General features: G+C 43.6%; 1 protein-coding gene and 1 long non-coding RNA gene across 3 annotated transcripts in view; one reads left to right on the plus strand and one right to left on the minus strand.

Annotated features, from left to right (window-relative positions):
• The window catches only part of bcr (BCR activator of RhoGEF and GTPase), a 73,582-nt gene that overhangs the window by 14,447 nt on the left and 38,952 nt on the right, over nucleotides 1–20,183 (plus strand). The gene's annotated exons all lie outside the window — the stretch shown is intronic.
• On the minus strand, nucleotides 10,473–12,088 carry LOC130205562 (uncharacterized). Its single transcript, XR_008833943.1, has 3 exons — nucleotides 11,712–12,088; nucleotides 10,996–11,245; nucleotides 10,473–10,855 (listed from the first exon to the last, which is right to left on the minus strand). It is a non-coding gene; the product is annotated as an uncharacterized LOC130205562 (long non-coding RNA).

A 20,183-nucleotide genomic window follows, 5' to 3' on the forward strand; every position in this document is an offset into this window, starting at 1 on the left:
CGATTCAATTTTTTTATCGGACACCCACAGTGTGAGCTCAATTTCTGATTGGACATTCTTTCATTCAAATTAAACATAGGGGGAAAAGTCGGATTGGATTTTGGGAGCGCCACAGTCACTGTTTGAACGTCCTCAGTGGGATGAATAGCAGACGCAGTGAAATGTGATCGATGTGGTGTTGCCTCCTCTCTGCAGTGGACTGGACGGTGGCCAGAGGACGAAGTGTCTCAAGGAATCCCTGTGTCACCAGAGGAGCTTTGGCACACACACACACACACACACACACACACACACACACACACACACACACACGCTGCAGACAACCTCACACCCAGTTCTGTTTACTCAAGGCACACACTTCCTCCTTCGGCCTTGTCATGGGACCTTGTCTGAAACCCACTTGGCCTGTTCCCTAGTAGCAGGAACGCACCGGTCCCTCGGTGGAAAGGCTGTTTCTTTGAAAGCTTCTGCTCTCCTGTGCACAGAGCTACTGGCCACGGAGGGATGCCACTCCCTGCTGTCGATGTGTGTCTGTTAAAGTGTGGGGACAATATGTTCTTGTAATTGTGTGTGTGTGTGTGTGTGCCTTGAGTGTGACCTTGTATTGAAAACAGAGAGCGATCTATACGAGGCCCTGTGGTGCCCACAGTCTGCTCTCCAGGCCGGAGCAAAGTGGAATAATTGTATTACTGTTGTACCACGCCAAGAGATTTTCATAACTCTATCGATTGCTTAAGTGAATCCATGGTGAGGGTGCCCATCAGAAGACCTCTATAAATCGTTCGGCAGAAGATGGCTGCGCCCTTGTCTGTGTGAGAGGCCTGACTCACAATCTGTGGCAGTCATGTGCTTACTTAGCTTTCACCTTCCTGACGTCTTATCTTCACGCTCCGACTTTCTGCAGCAGAAAACAAAAGCACGCCCGTAAGCACACTTGCAACCAACTAGGCCGTTTCTGTTTGTTTTGGCTGTTGGAAATGAAAAATAAAAAGATCCACTCATTGCCTCCTGGGCTTATAGTGCCATTAGAGTCTTTATGCAGGTTCTGTGGCTGGTTGTTTAGCACAAGCACATAAAATAAAGCATCCAGCTACCTGCCATATTGTTTCCGTCTCCAGAAAACCAAACAGATGGCTCGACTGTGTGGGGAGACGATTAGCTCCACATCGTGGAAACTTCCAGTGTTTTACACCGACGCAATTAGCTGTAATGAATTGAATTGGCCCGCCGAGGTAAAGATGGCTTCAGTGAAAAACACGACGCGGGGAGAGAATCCGATTCTCCTCTGGCAGACACATTGTGGCATCGCACTTCAAGGCCTCTGTTCTTTCACGAACAGATGTGTTAGTTTTATAGAAGTGTGTGTGGATGAGGGCTCAAGTAATGTGCATGTGTGTGTGGCCATAACATCATGTCTGAATGTAACCTAAAGATTGTTGGCAAATCGTGTAGTCAGACGTGTTTACCAGTCAATAATTCTAACCCCCTCCAAAATCAGGTTGTTTCCCAGTGGTAAGCCACTGGGAAAATAACGCTCTCCGCCATGAGCACGTCACAGGAAAGGAACGGTTCTGGTTAGCTGTGATCAGCGTGTAGCGGCCTCCGGTCGATGCCGTCTGGTCAGTCGGGTAAAAGGCCACATGAAAGCGATGCTCGTGAGTTAACTGTCAGAGAAAACATGTGTGCGACTCCAATGTCATTCTGGATACACACACACACACACACACACACACTGGAAACAATTGGGATGCACGTGAAGAGGAAGTGCAAAACCGCCTGGCTCTGTCGCGACCCAAACTAAAGTGGCATGTTTCCAGAAATAATGCAGGAGAATTCCACCCCTCCTCCCTCCGTCGGCTGGAGTGTTGATCATAGTTACTAAATCCCCGCCGCCCGTGAGTGCGTCTGTTTGGGTTAAAGACTGCGAGATGATTTGCGAGAGAAGACATCTTTACAGGGTGTGGGAGAAATTCGCTGCGATGTAAAAAAAGAACGTCCCGAAGCTCGGAGTATATATGAGAATAATTGCGGTGGGGTTTATGTTTCATGCCATGTTGATGTTCTGTATTATACAAAGGACTGTTTTTAAAATGTGCAGGCCTGTAAAAGACAATAAAATGGGGACATTGTGTCTCGCTTTCTCTGTGTCCCGCCTCGATGCTTCTCTGTGCTTATCCTTCGTTTTTCCCTCTTTGTCACTCTACTTTAAAATTCACATCTCGGTTGAGGCTCTTATGTAAGTGAATTAGCTGGCAAAGTAGCGTTTCATTTTTCATGTGCTGCGTTGGCAATGAGGGACTTGCTGGCTTATGTCATCTGTCTCTAGCGGAGGGGATTTAAACATGAAACCAACTGCCATGAATCTGCAAGCCTGTCTTACTTTACTTTCTTCTGTCGTATACCTACTGTAAATATGTATTTTCCAACCTTAATATGAGACGTTCAATAATCCCATATGTGCAATGTCTCTAAAAATGAGTCCAAATAATGCACTTTAGGGGATATAAACCAGTTCATCTTTGGTGTCTTTTTTTCCTCCAAGACAAACTCATGTGTTCCTTCTTAATTATTTTTAAATACTGTATGTCTCTCCACAAAGGGGCCCACAGACCGTGACCATACGGACTAATGTTGTCCTCCTGCATTTTCACTGTGCTAATGCTTTGATACTGTAATTCAGTCGGATGAATGCTCATGGACTCGAGACACATTTAAGTTTTTGCTAAAAGTCAGAAGGACAATACTCTGATAGCAGCACTTCTCACAAGGTCAATGTAAACACTCCGAGCATCCGAAGATAGATCGAATGTGTTAGTAGCAGTATCCAGGGTAAAGGGTGTTATCATTGGTATTGATGGTTTTAGTCTCAGGGCCAAACCTCTTGAGAAAAAGAAGCTGGTAAAAAGCCCTTATCTCATGGAGAAAATGAATGTAATTTGTACTCCTTCAACTTGTTTTTAACTCATTTTAAAGTGAAAACAGGGCAGGATTGATTTGATGGCAGATGATGAACAGACATTTTTAAATGCATCCCTGGTGAGAAGATTAGTAGAAAATATGAGGGAAACGAATACTTTTCAAATTGCACTATATTTGTAAAATTGTTTGCAACAATTAAACCTCTAGAACATATTTTTCCAAAGTGCTTATCCTATACCCTCCTTCATCCAGAGGATTTAATGACTTATAGCTTCTGTCTGGCCAGTGCTCACTTTCTGCATTATGTGGATATTTTTGACATGTTTATTTGTGGTCAAGGCCCAACGACAGTCAGCGTTGCTATCGTGTGACCCTGATGTCACCGTCACTCCTCTCGTCTGTTGGAGACTGATTCATGGATCTCAGGCGGAACATCTGACAGCAAGGGTGGAACAGCACATATAAATACGTGTGTTTGTGTATTCGTCTGGTCGCGCATGTCGTCTTCCTCCGTGGCTTGAACCAGAACAAGTCTATTTTGGTTCAGCTGGGGTAATGTTTTTTAAGGCGTGGAGCATCGAGTGACAGGAAAAGAGGGCAAAACTGATTTTTAAATAAACTCTTCGGATGAGTAACGAAGAAAGGAGCCATTAAAGGCTTGCAGGCATAAGAGCGACCGCCGCAAGGACGAATGCTGTGAAGTATTTTCAGACTGGGAGGCAACGAAAGCGTAGTTAATTTTTCTGTGGAGGCAAAGACCGTTACAGCATATTTAAGACTTGTGCCATTTGGTGACTCAAGCAAAAACAAGCCTTTGTCCCACATGGCTGTTAAAGACACAGTCTGGATAATGCAGGTACTAATTTGTATCTCTGTCCCATCTGTTGGAGGGCAAATGGTCGACCTTTTGAACATTATTTTTGTAGAGTTTAATCCCTATTCAAAATGTTGCTGCGCTGACTTTAAAATATTAGCGGTTCAGGACCAGGAGACCATTGACAAATAATAATGCCACAAAAGTGCAATTATCAAAACAATGAACAAGAGTGTCAGTATGTAAATAAAAGAAGTACCTGGCCGATATAAAAGAGAAAACAAATATATCTCCTCTTTTTAGAGTCTCTTGAGTCCAAATTAAAAGGCTCAAACTCAGTTGGTAAACAGATAATACCTCTCGTGCTGAATTGTCATAATATTACTGAATGAAACCTGTAATTAATGCTTCAATTAGAGAATAAATCACCCCGTTAAGATACTCTCACCCATACTGTACCTTTTTATATTATTTCTCTACACCTTTCTCTGGGTAATCTCATCTTTCTGTCAGGGAGCACAGATAATCGTGATAAATGTTGCTGAGAAGGCACAAAACCAACCGGACTTGAATTTGCTGACAGGACTGTTTTTTTATTTTTATGTCTCCTGTCAATTTTACGGAGGAAACAATCAACATATTTTATAAATCCCAAAAATATAAAGCTGGCTTGTCGAAAATAATCCATAAATTGCAGCTGCAGGTCGTTTACGAGTCATGTTGCAGCGATTGGAGAAATATGAAGGAGAAAACACAGCTGACGGAGATCAAGAGAGAGGTGGAGAAGAACTATACTGCACACGCTGCTTTCCCACGCCCCTCCCTATCTTTGCCGACACACACACATCTTTCTCTCCTCGCACACACACACACACAGCCTCACACAGCTATGGGTGACTTGCAGTCGGAGGTTCACCAGTCGACTAAGAGTGAAAAAGTGGGTCACTCGAGGTTCTTGTCCCATTTCTTTTGGGTGCTATTATTTTTTCTCACTCAAGTGTGACGAGGCCCCAACGTCCTTTGTCTCTCGTCTCAATGGATAATGGTTTCCCTCCCTCTCTTCTCCTCTCCACCTCTTTCTCTCTCTCTCGCTGTCTGTCCTTGACCACTGGTTGACACAGTATTGCTAAGGGCTCCAACTCCGTGCTAAAAGGTTACTTACTTTAGCCAGCGCAGCCAAAGAAGGTGTGTGCACTGACAGTGTGTGTGTGTGTGTGTGTGTGTGTGTGTGTATGTGTGTGTTTGCTTGCCTGCATGGTGATCAACTTATGTTTGTTTTCCAATTTTAGTTCCAAGTAGTTGTAGGTGGAGTACTCAATACTTTACTTGGATTCAGTTTTGAGCCACTTGTACTTGATTATTTCCCCAACCTTATACTACTCGACTACATTTATCAGATATAGTGACTAACCATCCATATTTAACAGTAATATACTTACAGTAAACATACTTTATGTTAACCACTTTACAATTACATTGTAATGCATATGTAATAAATCATGCAAATGCACTAATGTAACATTCTGACGGGTGCCATTCAACACTTATCAATGTTAATGTTTTCTATATCGTACTTGGAGTAATGGAGTATTTTCATTTTCACTGCTACTGACAAGGATCTCCATTTACTGGGTAATGTAGATTCACGGTTGACTGGAAAAAGGGTCACATGTAAAAATACAAAGGTAGGACACTGGATGCATTCATGTAACGTGTGAAAATAAGAAAGTCGTACTTCCTTGCATTTTTCCTGACACGTCTAACACACACACACACACACACACACACACACACACACACACACACACACACACACAGACATATCCCAACAGTAGCTCGGTGCTATCTGTTTCTGCTTAACGTCTGTGAGACAGGCCTTTGAGTGTTATTTGAAGGCTGCTTTTGTTGGCAGACAAAAGCATACAAAAGCTTGTGAAAGGAGCAAACACGCAAGTGACACGCTGAGGAATCGGTGTGTGTGGTTTTCGGTTCACGAGCCTGCTTTCTGGATTTCTACTTACCTGCAAAATGACTGCAACATCCTTTTGTGTCTTCTGGCTTCCCATCTTAAAATGATTCCTGTCCAGAGACAGAGGCTTGTGTCCGTCTGCTCCTCTTCTCTGTGTACAGGGCATTACATGGTGACATGGTCCTACACTGGCTTGGGTGTCCCGTGATGCACATGTAGGGACAGGTTACAGATCCACATGTGGTCACATTGCACCGTGACATAGAAGTCAAAGAGGAAATAAAGATGATCCTTAAACCTTGAAAATAATGATCTCTACTTTAACATATCAACAACATATCAACAGCATAACAACATTGTTGTGGCTTCAGTAGTGGTTCTTGTTTTGTGTGTGCGTGTGCGTGCGTGCGTGCGTGTCTGTGTGTGAGTGTGATATTATAAATGACAAACTATATTTGGTGACTTGCTGCGCCTGTTATATATTAGTGTTGTGTCCACTTCCTGTTTCTTGTTTTGTTTACCTTTGTGCATCAGCCCGTGTTGATGTGTGCCTGTTCGCCTCTGTCTCATCATGTATTTTTAAATGTGTGCCTGTGTGTTTGGAACTCATCCTAGCTCACTGCTACGAGTGTTATCATAGCACTTTGAGTTACAGTAACCTGTGTTATCGTTACCATAGTAACCCTATGAAAGGAAGAGAGGAAATACAGTTATCCCTTTTTAACTATACTTCAACATACCTGTGATTTCACATACAAAACACAAGGAGTTCAAGGTTAACTAACTTTTATGTAAAATTCAATCAATGACGGGACCCCAAAAACAGCCGGCTAACGTGTATCCACGTCACTGAGCTTCAAGTACCACACATGTTGTAAAGAAGGCCGTTGAATTTCATCGTGCTACATTCCGGCGTGACTGGACTCTTAAGATTTTGATAAGAAACTATTTTCACACCTTTCATTCACAAATCAACTGTGTCTTCATTCCGTGTCGCATCTACCCATTCGGCACTTTTTGGCTTTGTACATTTCTCCCTCTTGCTCCACTGCTGCTGAGTCCAGCTTCTCTTTAAGTAACAGCTGTCTCGTCAAAGTAATGCGACGCTGTTGACTTTCATCATCATTTTCATCATCGTCGTCACTCACTCTGCATTCATGTGCGCATCCACACACAGCAGACGCTGCAGGAAAAGCCTGTACTTAGAGGTGGTGGTTAGGTTTTCGTGCTCTACCACTCCATCTCTGTAAGTCTTTGTTCTCCTGGTGTACACGGGGACAGACGGCTCAGCGGGGATCAAATAGAAAACAAGTGTTTACTCGCTCTCAGGGAATAACAGAAAAGTCGCATTTCATTTCTTGAAATGAGATTAAAGCGCTCCAAAGAACAAACAGTACCAAATACACCGTTTATTAGGTACACCTTGCTTAAATGAATTTAGTCTCATACAACAGCGCTGCATACATTATTATGGAATGTCATATTTCTTTTTTTATTACACGGCCTGAATTTGTGGTTTTGGGGGCTAAAGCTAAATCAAAGGTTCTCAGACAAAGTGTTTGAATTCAAGGGCAGCAGGACGTTGGGGCTTGGTTTCAGTTTGCTCCACCACATTGCTGTAGGATACACCACTACGGGAACACATCACGTGTCTCAAACACACACACACACACACACACACTCATGGATTGGTGAGATAAGCTTGATTCATTGTCACACACCTGCCTCTCAGGGTTGATGACAAAAGTGACTCTTTTGTTCTCCCACTGTAGTTCAACATGCTCGGTGAGTCTCCGTCTGCCTCCTTGTGTGGGGTCATGTGGAGTTTAATGGCCGTGTGTTGATGACGGAGACGCCATTTGAATTTTTTTCCTTCTTTTTTTGCTCGTACAAAACACGCACATCTGGCCGGACTGCGTGTGTGGTACAGTTGTTCAGTGGGACGGACGGCTTTGTGTGTCCTTGTGGTGTATTTTGTTCTATATGAGGTTGTGTTTGTGTGTGTGTGTGTTTGTGTGTCTGTGTCTGTATCTATGTGTGTGGCTCCCCTGCCTTGTCCTTGGTAGGTAATAAGCATGTGGGACTGCGGCTTTTTGCACATCTGTCTCGTGGCCGAGAAGCCATGCAGTGCTGCTGTGCACCATTTACACCAGCAGCTGCCCCACCCCCCACCTGCTCTGCCCTCCCAGTCACTTTGTACTGTACACACACACACACACACACACACACACACACACACATCAAAGGAGGTCGTTTCCACAGAGTTTAAGGACGCCCAAACTCCACAGGGAAATCTCCCTTTGGCTGAATGAGTGCAAGGCCCTGCTGTGCTTTCATCATGTTCCCCCTAACTGCGTCATGCACTCCTGATGTATGTATTATTAGCGAGTACTTCACCTCACTCGGTCCGAAGCAGACTTTCAGTCAGGTTCCTGGGTCGCGAGGACAGGCTTGATGAATGAGGAGTCGTGTATGAAACCTGAAGTCCTTCTTGGTTCCACTCGCTTCTTTTATCAGTCGGTCTTTAAAAGAAACATTGCTCCGGTTTACAAAAGTATAAAGCATCAACTTGAATGGTAGAAGTTGAATTTTCACACAACAATTAATGAGTAAGCACTAAGCATTGAACAAAAGTACGATTAAAAGTATCCAGCACAGCAGTGCACATAACACGTAGTAACTGTTTCTCTTTTATCCATGATGCCCAACCATACTCTTTTATTTTGTAATCTCATCTACCATTTCATTCCCATTAGTCACCAATGTCTAACCTCACATATTGTTGACCTTGAATGCTGCTAAAAACTGAAATCTGACAGTATTACATCTTTGTTTTTTAATTCACCAATCCCGGCTAAACATATTGTTGAGCAAAGTGATGTAATATTTATTTTCGCGTTGTAAAACTTCACTTCAGCTCTCTAGTTGCAACGAATCCAATAGAGTTTAGAGTTACTTCTTATCACAAATAAGTGTTTTGTACATTGTCTTTTTTAAGTATTTGACGCAAATAATTTGTAGCCAGTGAGCGAAATGTATAGATTTGGTATTACCATGTAGGAATTGAAGCTTTAAAAGTGTTTCTATGCTCGATTGCTCTCTCCTAATTTAAATGACACCCGTGGGCGTACGCCCATGCACACACATGAGCTGCAGGGCCATGCCTCCCCTGCTATAGGGTCTTGTTACATAAGCAGGCTAACCTTACCCCAGAAAGCCATGTAACTGGCACCTCAGTCAGCCATCACCCCGAAAGAGATCGAGAGGAGAGCGGTAGAGAATAGCTATTGAAATGATTAGGAGAAGGTTTTCGGATATTGGGAAAAGGAGGTCTGAGAAACGGAGAGATCTGATTGAATGAAAAGTGATTGAGGAAAAAAACAGATGCAGAAGAAGAAGCCAAACACTAAACCTGGTCTCCTATGCTCTTGAGTAGGATAGAGATTTTTTAAAAACTTGTTTGCAGTTTTGAGTGACAGCTGCCTTCGTGGCCATGTTTGTAGTTTTCATTGACGCCTTGATCGGGCTCCTCTCCTGAATCTCTCGATTGCCATCCAGCAGAGAAACACAGAGAAGAACTTAATCCTCCACTGCGAGCCTTGCATGCACCCGGGGCCCGTCATCGTGTTTCCTTTCTAAACACATTCTTTTAACCCAAATTGAATATATCGTTCCTCTCTGGAGGCGCCAGTGAAGAAAGACTCTTAATTCACGTTGCCTCCCTCACCGTCTCTCTCTAAGTAGGTAATGCTTCTGAGAGGCTCCTATCTCGTCTACTCTCAGTTTTTCTCTCAGTATGTCTCCCATTCCTTGGTTTGCCTCGTCACATCTTCCGTCTCGAGTTGCACTCGCAATTTAGGATGAGGCAGATTTACGAGCAATCCTACCGTCGATATCTCTGCAGAAAGGTTGATTTGGGACTTTTTCTTTTCCCTCTCGTACAGGCAACACATACCACTCTGTGGTGGAAGAGTTCAAATTAATTCAACTTTCAACCCCCTTCTGCAGTTTCTAACCTTTTGACACACTGGCACTCTCTCCCGCTGTCTTTGTGGACAGGTAGGTGTCGGAGAAGCTCAAACTGCATATGTTTAGAGAGGTATGTGTGTCAGAAAAAGCCTCAATGAGTAACAAGAACAAGGCGTACTCTCTGCATGGCGAAAGGTCACTCCCCCTCATACTCACTCACTGATATTTCAGGTAATTGCACTAAAGCAGATTCTTTGTCACTTCTAAAAAAAGCACCATGCATCAACATACATATCCTGCATATTTAAACATATCTAGCGGTCTAGCAATTCACAAATTACAAGAACTGATAATGGTAGTACAACAAATGATGACTTCAGCGTCATGGTAACCCATTGCAAATGATCATAATTGAAGAACACCAGTGAGTATATCAACATTAAGAAAATCAACCTGTGTGGGGGATTTTCAAAAGGTGGGACATGTCCGCCCCATTCCTAATGGAAATGATGCTTTCGCATACTTCACACTTCATGCTTCACCCAAGATTCTCTGGAGCATTCGATGGTTTTTCCTTATTCACCTAGATATGAAACTGTGGTTTCAAGAATGTAATTGCTGGCAGAGTAATGTATCTATATGTTGTGTATTAATTGATTCCAGTCCATAATAATCTCTTGATTGAGTGCCATGGATGGGTGGGGAGTTGATGGTCCGATTGACTGACGGGAATTCTAGGATTCCCTGCTGTAATGTTAACTTGAAAAAAAAATTCGGGAAGAGTTTTTGGATCCACACATTTATTACATAAGACACTGTGCTATTCCAGTTCGGTGTTACTGCTACTTTATTTAACGTGACCATGCATATATGAATATACCTGCCATGAAGAGCTTCATGCCGTACGCTTCTATCTATGCGTGCAAATGTTCCTATTTTGAACATATTTCCGATGCCGCTTTGCATTCATGTGTAGGTGTTAACTGTCAGTGTGACATTGGGTATTATGAGTCGTGTCCTTGAAGCAGAGCCATGGAGAACTGTGCGCATGCATGCTTTTCCAGATGGAATTAGATTTAAAAAACACACACACACACACAGGTCTACCCAGAGCTTCCTGTGTCTCCCAGCTACGTCCTGTTGCCACGGAGACCGGGCCTGCGCTGAACGCATTCAGTAAATACCTGGGAGGATTGAGGAGTGGGAGAAAGGGATGGAGGGAAGGTTTGGTTCATTCAAACATCCCTGTTTAACACATTGCACGCCGTAAAGAGACAAGAAGGGCCATGCAGTTGGCTCGGCTGCTTGCCTTTGCTGGTCTTACCATCACAAGTGTACGGTGGAATCTGTCAAATATCTTTCATAACGAGCAGAGGATGAATGTTTCATAGTATAAATGGTGTTGCCTGGTCCAGGCAGCCGTCACATATAGCGGGAGCGGTGGGATGAAGACGCATCGGTCCTTCAGCGCGGCGATGAGATCGAGTCTGGGACGCTGCATGGAGGGGACTCGCATAGCAAACTGGTTCCTCATGACTACGTCCCAGAGGAGACTGGTGAGCTGAGGCCATAACCTTGCAGAGACAGCAGACAGACAGACAGAGGAATAGAGATAATTGAAATGACTATCTTGACTTTTTTTTTTTTCATTCCCCTAGTTGTTCAGTGTCCTCATTTCGGGAAAATGTGTGTGTGTGTGTGTGTGTGCATGTGTGTACATGAACAGAGAAAGGCCAAGAGTCTCGGTCGTGTGAATATGTTCTTTTATCTTGTGCGTGTGTGTTTGATCAGGCGTTGTGCGGGGGCGAGGCGTGTATGTTGTAAGCGTTTGTGTGTGTGGGTTTTAGAGCCATTATGGGAATATGTGAGTGCTGGGATCAGGTAATTGATGCTGGGATGCGTGAAACTGGCAGACAGTCATACTGGCCCAGTGCCAGTTTAAAAAGGGGGGGGGAAGGAGGAGAAGATTAGAGCAGAAGAAATTCCATGGCAACCATCGGATCGCGTGAGAAATTCATGAAAAGAATGCTTAAAGTTTACCTGGAATGTCGCGTGCTTGTTCTTCGGAGAGCTGCTTGGGTGGACGTCAAGAAACAAATGACAGGAAAACAGACGTAGGTTGGAATGCGTGTGTGCATAAGCTTATATGCTCTTGAAGTGTCCATGAGCAAAACACCGGCCTTTCGGGGGTTCACTGTTTGCACAGTTTCTTAATTTGAAGAAAAAACATTGACTCAAAAGGGATTCACTTGGGATACTTAATCCCTTCTGGTTAAATTTCCTAACAAGTATTTATGAAAGCGTCCTCGGCATCTTGACAGGATACCTAATCAGAAATGAAATGCTCTTCCTGTTGGCTGTGGTAACCAAGGAAACAGTTCCCCTGGAGATTTGCTCTGGCAAACCTTTACGGTCCGTTTAGCAAAGTCCTAACGCGTGTCCCCTGAACGGCTCCGGCATAAAGCAGCAGTTTATTGCCCTGAGCAGCGATGATGCTGCAGCTTGTGTTTGACCAGAGATTAGGCAGATTGGGGCCCTTTGTGCTCGTTCTGCTGTGTGCTGGCGATAAGCGCCGCTGCAGGCCGTAATGTCTGAATCGGAGCCGCGGGAGAGAAGAAGACAGCGTTGAGGTAAACTGAGTGGAGCCAACACACAAATGTCACATGCTGGTTGGACAGGAAAAACGTTCGTCTGAAGAAGTACGCTTTTTTCGTTAATTGTTTTTTCTAAATAATATTCTGCTGTATCTCAAATGAACAAATTAAATCAGCAGCTTGCATCAGACCATGTAGGTAGCTTCACACTGTCATATTGAAACTGACACATGGGAATGCCTACAAGCCGGTTGTATGGGCTGTATGAAGCTAACGGCAGTATGTTATAGAGGTTCAGTTGTTTGGCAGACAGGTTGAGCAGCAGCTCTGAGGGTTTGACTCGGTTGCCCCGAGACAATCTGAGCAGCAACGGCAGCAGAAGTGCAACGTACCTGCGTTGCATGACCCTGGGGAATGTAATGGGGATGGTGTTAGCTTCAGAGATGAAGTAATGGCAGGAACACACACTCATTGAACGTCAACCTTCTGTATGAAGTGCATGAGATGATTGGATGCGGTTTGGAGCAGCGGAGTTGGAAGAACATACGAGTCATTTACACTTTTCACAAAACTGGATCAACAGCAGTTTGTTGGTGGGATTTTACACATTTCTGAAACTCAATGTGTTCACACCGCACATGCTTTAGTAGCACACTCCTCAAAACAAGAAAAAATACCAAGTGATGAAGCCATTTTTTTTACATTACTTTACATTTACGCACCAAGCTGCTCACATTATGTGGAAGAAGCCACTCCCTCCAGCTGGCTGATGCTAGTTTGCGAGCCTATATTCCCATTTTACAGGATTCTTGCAGCTCTGCTACATATAACATAACCATAACCATAAAACTCACAACCGTTGCACATGAATGTAGTAAGTAATAGGACGTGGTACACATGAGCACACAAAACCAACCCAGCTCTTTTAGAATTGCTTCTCCTGAAGAACAACACCTTGTAAAGACCTGGTCAGCAAGTGGTGGAGAAAGTACTCATATATTTCACTTGAAGTAAAAGTAGCAATACCACAGTGTAGAAATACTCTGTTACAAGTAAAAGCCATGCATTACAGTTTGTACTCAAGTAAAAGTTCATATATTGGCATCAACATCTATAAACGGTACCAAAAGTAACTATACAAATTCTACAGGAGAGAACAGAGGATTATAATTATTTATGCATGAAGCAATACATTACTTAAATGTTGCAGCTGGTCAATGTGGTGATGATGTTTACTATTATAGGATGCAGTCAATAGGTTTGTTATATAATCACATTGTATTGGTTATTGTTGAGTGTTATTTTCTGAGTAACCAAATGAAATTGGATAGCACAGTAGTTTATTTAATATTACTGGTTTGTGTGGATCTGAAAATGCTGCGGTACAAATAAACTGAAAGATGTGTTGAGGTAGTCAAACCCCTATGGAACCTCAGTCTGTCACAGATAATTTATCTTTATTTGCGGAATATGTGGCCCGTCATAGATTATTGCTCAATCGTTCATCTTTGCCAACTATGAGCAAAGTGTCTCCAATCAGATTTAAAGGGCTGCTGGTGGTGGTGGTGATGGTGGTGGTGGTGGTGGTGATGGTGCACTCATCACTCATCAACGAGAGCTTTAAAGTGTCACTGCAGACACTGTGGAACTAGTTCTACTTGTTTTCCCATCAGAGTTCTGTCAGACTGGATGAAATGAAACAGGAGCGATACTTGATGGCCGTTCCTCTCTTCATTCGACTACAACACAGCCAAATGAAATGTGGAGGAAAGTTATCTTGACGTCAGCTTTAGGGTGAGATCAATAGACGGATGAGATTTAGTGGAACGTTGTGCGCTTTTTAATTAAAGACTACTGTTTATAAACGAAGTAGCTGACTTTTATTTTTGGATGTCTGGAAGCACTTATGGAAATCGAATATACCCCCAGCCCCCAGCTTGATCTTCACGTCACGGTGTGTATCATGATACCTCCTCGGCAGCACGACACCCACATTGTAACACACTCTCCAGCTTTTAGGATGGCAAGACATGATAGTATGTTTAAGGGGAGGTATGTGTGCTGATAAGGATCAGGGTCCATTCCCTAGCCAGTGAGTGTATTGATTGAAGTAGTAATACTGTTTGTTAATGTGATTTTGGCTCCCCTGCTCGAGGCATACGTGAATACACAAGCGCACACATAGTAACAGAAAACCCATGTGACCTTTGTCCCCACTCCTCCAAAGCGTTAACCTCCAACCTCCGACCTTTGCTCTGCTAGGGGCCTTGAGTGTCTCCACCCTCCAGCAACAGACACATGAAAACACTTCACACCTGTGATTGTGTGATACTATGTTGTTATGCCGGATATTCATATGTGGTCATTTTAGTAGCCACACTAGCGGCGCGGCTCTGGAGATGCATTGTTGATCCACACTGAAATATCTCAACAACAACTGAATGTATTTTCATGGACATTGTGTCCATATATTCATAATCCCCAGAGGATGAATCTGATGGCTTTGATCCTCTCATGTTTTATCTAATCATCAGCCACAGCTGTGCTTTGTATTTAGCGCTAATTAGCAAATGTTATCATGCGAGCATTTTTAAACAACTGCTTTCTGATGCAAAATGTACCCGATTTTCACCAACTTAAATGTTGCACAGAGAAAGAAATCGCATTCCTCTCGGTCCCATGTATTCTATTTGTATCCGGCACATTAGAGCAATGATAACCCACACATTACTTATGATGTGCCGCAGATAGCCGCGCAGCTTTAAGTGTAAATAAATGAACGCGGCTGCTCTCTGCCCACACGCCGCTCATGATGCATTAAAGAGAGTGTCAGAGGGTTGAGGTCTGCCCTCAAGATTTATCGCCGCGGTGACATCGCAGAGTTCCTCCTGCAAAGGCCGACGTGGAAGGAAAGCAGAGAGACGCAACAAAGGACGAGCAATCCGGTGGAAAGTTAGTATTTAAAAAGAGATTTAGGGAAATAAAGCTCCTGTTGCATCATGGACATGGAAAGGACAGAGCAGAGAGTCGATAGGAATGTGTTATTATTGTGTTTACCTTCAAGACACATTCTGTCAATACCACTAAATACTAAATACCCTCCATTTGCTAACTTAACAGCCTAAAAGCGAAGCATCTTCCTCTTTTCATCACACATTACCATCTCTGCCTCTAGAAACCGCTTTCTAATGAACGCCGTCCACGTTTCCGAGCGGAGACGGTAATTTAGCACGCTGTATTATTAATCACAGTCTCTGCGTGAGTTTGCAGCAATTTTAACGCTTATTTTCACCCATGATGCTTTGGGGGTCTCTTCACTAATGAGTCTAACAGTTGACAGAGAAGACACGACAGGCGCTTGATGAATCAAAGGTCTGTCTGTCTGTCAGGGTGTGTGTGTGTGTGTGTGTGTCCACCAAAACAGGAGAACACTCTCCTTGAAAGTCTTGTGTGATCAAAGGAGGAGGCGGTGGCGTGAAGGAGAAAGAGAATATAAAAGACGAGACGGGGAGAGAAGTAAAACACGCATCGCCGAGGGAAGCTGACACAACGTAAAACACACGTCACGTAGCAGCGCGTGTGTGATTGGTTGTGTAATTATCTTTGTGTCCATGTATTCTACTGTAATTGTTTTGGGGTTATTTTCTCCTGTATCTACCTGCCACCCGCCGACCTGCCCGTCAACGTTCCTCTTCTCCTCGCTGTCTCTTTTCATCCGTCTTCCTTATGATCAAATCAGTTTTGTGTTCTATTGTTTGTCTACGCTCTCATATTTTATACCCGACTCATGACAGTGAGGCACTGGCCCCCTGGCAGCAGACGCCTGAAAAGCTGGAGACTCGGGAAACACAGAATTAGTTATTTCCTCGGTATTATGTCAACGTAAATGTAATAACTTTGAGATTTAGACTGTTGGTCTGATAAAGCATTTGAAGATGTCTTCGTGTCTCTGGAACATTGTTGTGCTTATTTTCTCACAATTTAATTACATTTTGTCAAGTGGGTAATTCAGGTATTAATTGAAAGTTATTTGTAGTTGATTAATAATCATCGTGGCGCCATGCTTTCACGAAGGATTTATGAGACCTTGCTGATGCTCCTTTGACAATAATTAGGGTTAGACGGTCTTCAGCCTCGACCGACGTCAACGCAAGTGACATCACAACGGATCAGAATTCGCACGGCTCCCGCAGAGGGATTTATACAACTTCATCACATCGTCAGTAGAAGGCTATGCGACATTGTTTATATCCCTGTGGCAGATATCTATTACACAGGGAACATGTCCAAACACCTGTACCCATGAGAACACACACACACACACACACACACTTACATTCCTCTACTCATCTATCTTCCTCCAGTGTTGTGATTTCAGGCCATGCCCTTTTCCTTTCATCAGTGTTCTGCCTCTCATTGGTCCATCCTGCGCGGGCGGCGCTGCTTTTTTTTAAAAGGGTCAGCATCTTAGCCGTCCTCTTAGCTTTATAAGTGAAACGGGCTGCTGCTGCTGCTGCCTGGTCGTTTCCAAAAAAGATTATCGACGCTGAGGCAGAGAGATAACCCCGAGGAAACAAATTGGTTTATTATGATTTCCTAACTCGAGTGATGTTGACGACGCCAGGAGGCGGGAGCAAGGAATTCACAAGCAGATAGACGTCATGCGTCTGTGTTTGCTGGGTGAACTACTCAGCAGTATTCATGATAAATTGACTACAGTTGGAAAACGAGATGAGGAAAGGTGCTGCCTTCTCTGATTTGTGTCGCCACATACACACTCTGCTTATTACTCGTCCTCCAAGGCAGTCGTGTGTTTTACAGCAATTTTTTAGAAGAATGTCTTCACTTTGTGAGAGTCCCAATCTAGTTCCACTGAATGGTTTCTACGAGGGATGCAAAGTGCCCACTGAGACCTCAAGTGAATGGAGAGTCCTCTCCCGTAGTCACATCCTCTGAGTAGCGGCACAGAGCCACGCCTCCAAGTTTTTCATCCCTAAAATGCAGGACGTCAAAAATAGAGTCGCCCATTCAGACACTCTGCGCCTGACAAGATATAGGGACATTCAAATTAACTTCTGTCAAGTGGCCGTGCAGTCACAGGAGGATTATGAGTGAAGCGCTGCGTTCAAGTTCATTAGACGGCGTGGCTGTGTCCCCCCCCCCGCCGCGATGCTGTAGCTGAGCCTTCACTTTAATTTCCACAGCTTTTCACCTCCCAGTCCCCTCTCCTCTGTGTTAAATTTTCTCTAAATTGGATATTTAAGGGGACTTAGGAACTCTTTCTTTTACTCTCCTTGCAGAAACTCTCACCCCACTTCCCTCCCCAGCATAGTTTGCATTACTACATATATGTATTTTTACATTTTGAGGGGCAGTAATGAAAAGCGAAGCATTATTTGAGAGACGGGTGCATCTTATTTATCTCAAGTATCCAAACTTGGCCTCTTCAATCAGCTTAGCCTTCCTAAATCCAGCACACTGTATATGAATCACATTCGCCTCTCATTAAATGTCATGAATAAGAGAGAGTGTTGTAGCATTAGGATCCTCTGGGGCTGGGTGGAGCTTTGAGGTAAGGGTGTGAATGCATTTATAACTCTGTGTGTGTGTGTGTGTGTGTGTGAGAGAGAGAGAGAAAGAGCCAGAGGTGGGGTTATATCGGCAGTGTTAGGATGGCAGGCCTCCTCTTATAAAGGCGTCAGCAGCCAGAGCAGATTTATGACGGCCATGCTGAGTGAAAAGCGTGATGGGGGATGGAGAGGCAGCGCTCGCTATCGAGGATATCGTATGCCTCCTTTGAGAGTCACTCCCTCTCTCTCTCCAATTTCATGGCTCTCAGTCTGTTACATTGTCTTTCTTTTATTGCTATTGTATTTGATTGTTTTCTATGTTATTATTGTAGTTTGTTTTCAGAATCATTTTTGTCTTAATAGTGTATCATTTATTCCTCTTCTTTTTTTTTTACTATCACTCTTTTCTTTCTTAACCATTTGCAGGGTTTTAGGCAATAATTGTTTCCTTCCGTCTGTCGGCCACGTCTCTCTTTATCTCAACTCGGAGTCTTTTAATTCCCTGTGTGTGAGAATAAGTGAGGGGCAGCGCGTTTCATCTTTTTAAGCTATTGCACTTTAGCTCTGTTACAGTCTGATTCAATGCTGTATCCATTATGGCTGAGAGCAAAACGGAGACACTGAAAAGAGGTTGCATGAAGCGAAGAATGAATAGAGATAGAGAGTCTCATGACAATAAGACACAATATGTATTTATTATGAGCATTATTATTATTAGATAAAACAGCTTGTGAGACTCTTTTCACAGGTTTGAAATGGTTTTAAATGATTGCTAATTACACGCCAAAGAATGATAACTTTATAATGGCTTTTAAAGTTAATATGAAAATTGTTTCCTACAAATCTGTCATTAAAAAAGAGTTGCTGATTCGCTTTTATTTGTGAAACAAAAAGATTGGTACCACTCTCATTTCTGAGCCAATTAGCTTCGCATAAAGACTGGAAGCAGCCCAACCTGCTCTGTTCGGCCTTCCTGGCGCCCACTAAAAGAACCTTTACATCCTGTTGGCAAAATGTGTTTTAACGTGTTAAATGGTTTGTTTAGAAGTTAGATTTGGGGATAACCAGGCGAGCAGTTTCCCCCCGCTTCCAGTCTTTATGCTCAGGGAGGCTGTGTGTCAGTGGTTAGCAGGTCTTTCAATCAGGGGGTTGGCGGTTCAATCCCCGCCCTAGTCAATGTGTCCTTGGGCAATTCAATTCAATTCAGTTTATTTGTATAGCCCAATTTCACAAATTACAAATTTGTCTCGGAGTGCTTTACAATCTGTACACATAGACATCCCTGCCCCAAAACCTCACATCGGACCAGGAAAAACTCCCAAATAACCCTTCAGGGGAAAAAAGGAAGAAACCTGGAGGAGAGCAACAGAGGAGGATCCCTCTCCTAGGATGGACAGATGCAATAGATGTAATGTGTACAGAAGGACAGATTTAGAGTTAAAATACATTCAATGAATATGACAGAGTGTATGAATAGTTCATAGTAGGCATATTCCACGATGGAGACCTCCACGATCCATCAGGCAGATGGCGGTGGGGAGGAGGAGTGGGCGGAGTCTCAACAGGACAGTGGCGTAGTCATGAGCAGGAATTCCACGACCCAGACGATCCATCAGGCAGATAGGATCTATGCCGTCTCATAGGGTCCGATGACCCCATGAGACGGTAAAGTCAAAAGGACTTCCGGGGAGAAAGCAGAGTTAGTAACGTGTGATTGAGAGATGAAAATTCATCCTTAAGGAGAGAAAAAAAAGGAGATAGGTACTCAGTGCATCCTAAAACGTCCCCCGGCAGCTATAAGCCTATAGCAGCATATCAAGGGGCTGGACCAGGGCAAACCTGATTCAGCCCTAACTATAAGCTCTGTCAAAGAGGAAGGTCTTAAGTCTACTCTTAAACGAGGTGACTGTGTCTGCCTCCCGGACTGAAATTGGAAGCTGGTTCCATAAAAGAGGAGCTTGATAACTAAAGGCTCTGGCTCCCATTCTACTTTTTAAGACTCTAGGAACTACAAGTAGTCCCGCATTTAGTGAGCGTAGCTCTCTAGTGGGGCAATATGGTACGACAAGCTCCTTAAGATATGATGGAGCATCACCAATCAAGGCTTTGTAGGTTAAGAGAAGAATTTTAAAAGTGATTCTTGATTTTACTGGGAGCCAGTGCAGAGCAGCTAGTGCAGGAGTGATGTGATCTCTTTTCTTAGTTTTAGTGAGAACACGAGCTGCAGCATTCTGGATCAACTGAGGGACCTAAGAGATTTATTAGAGCAGCCTGCTAATAAGGAGTTGCAGTAATCCAGTCTCAAGTAACAAACGCGTGAACCAATTTTTCTGCATCTTTTGAGACAA

The sequence above is a fragment of the Pseudoliparis swirei genome, chromosome 15 (genome assembly GCF_029220125.1).
Source record: "Pseudoliparis swirei isolate HS2019 ecotype Mariana Trench chromosome 15, NWPU_hadal_v1, whole genome shotgun sequence".
In the NCBI taxonomy this organism is placed as follows: Eukaryota; Metazoa; Chordata; class Actinopteri; order Perciformes; family Liparidae; genus Pseudoliparis; species Pseudoliparis swirei.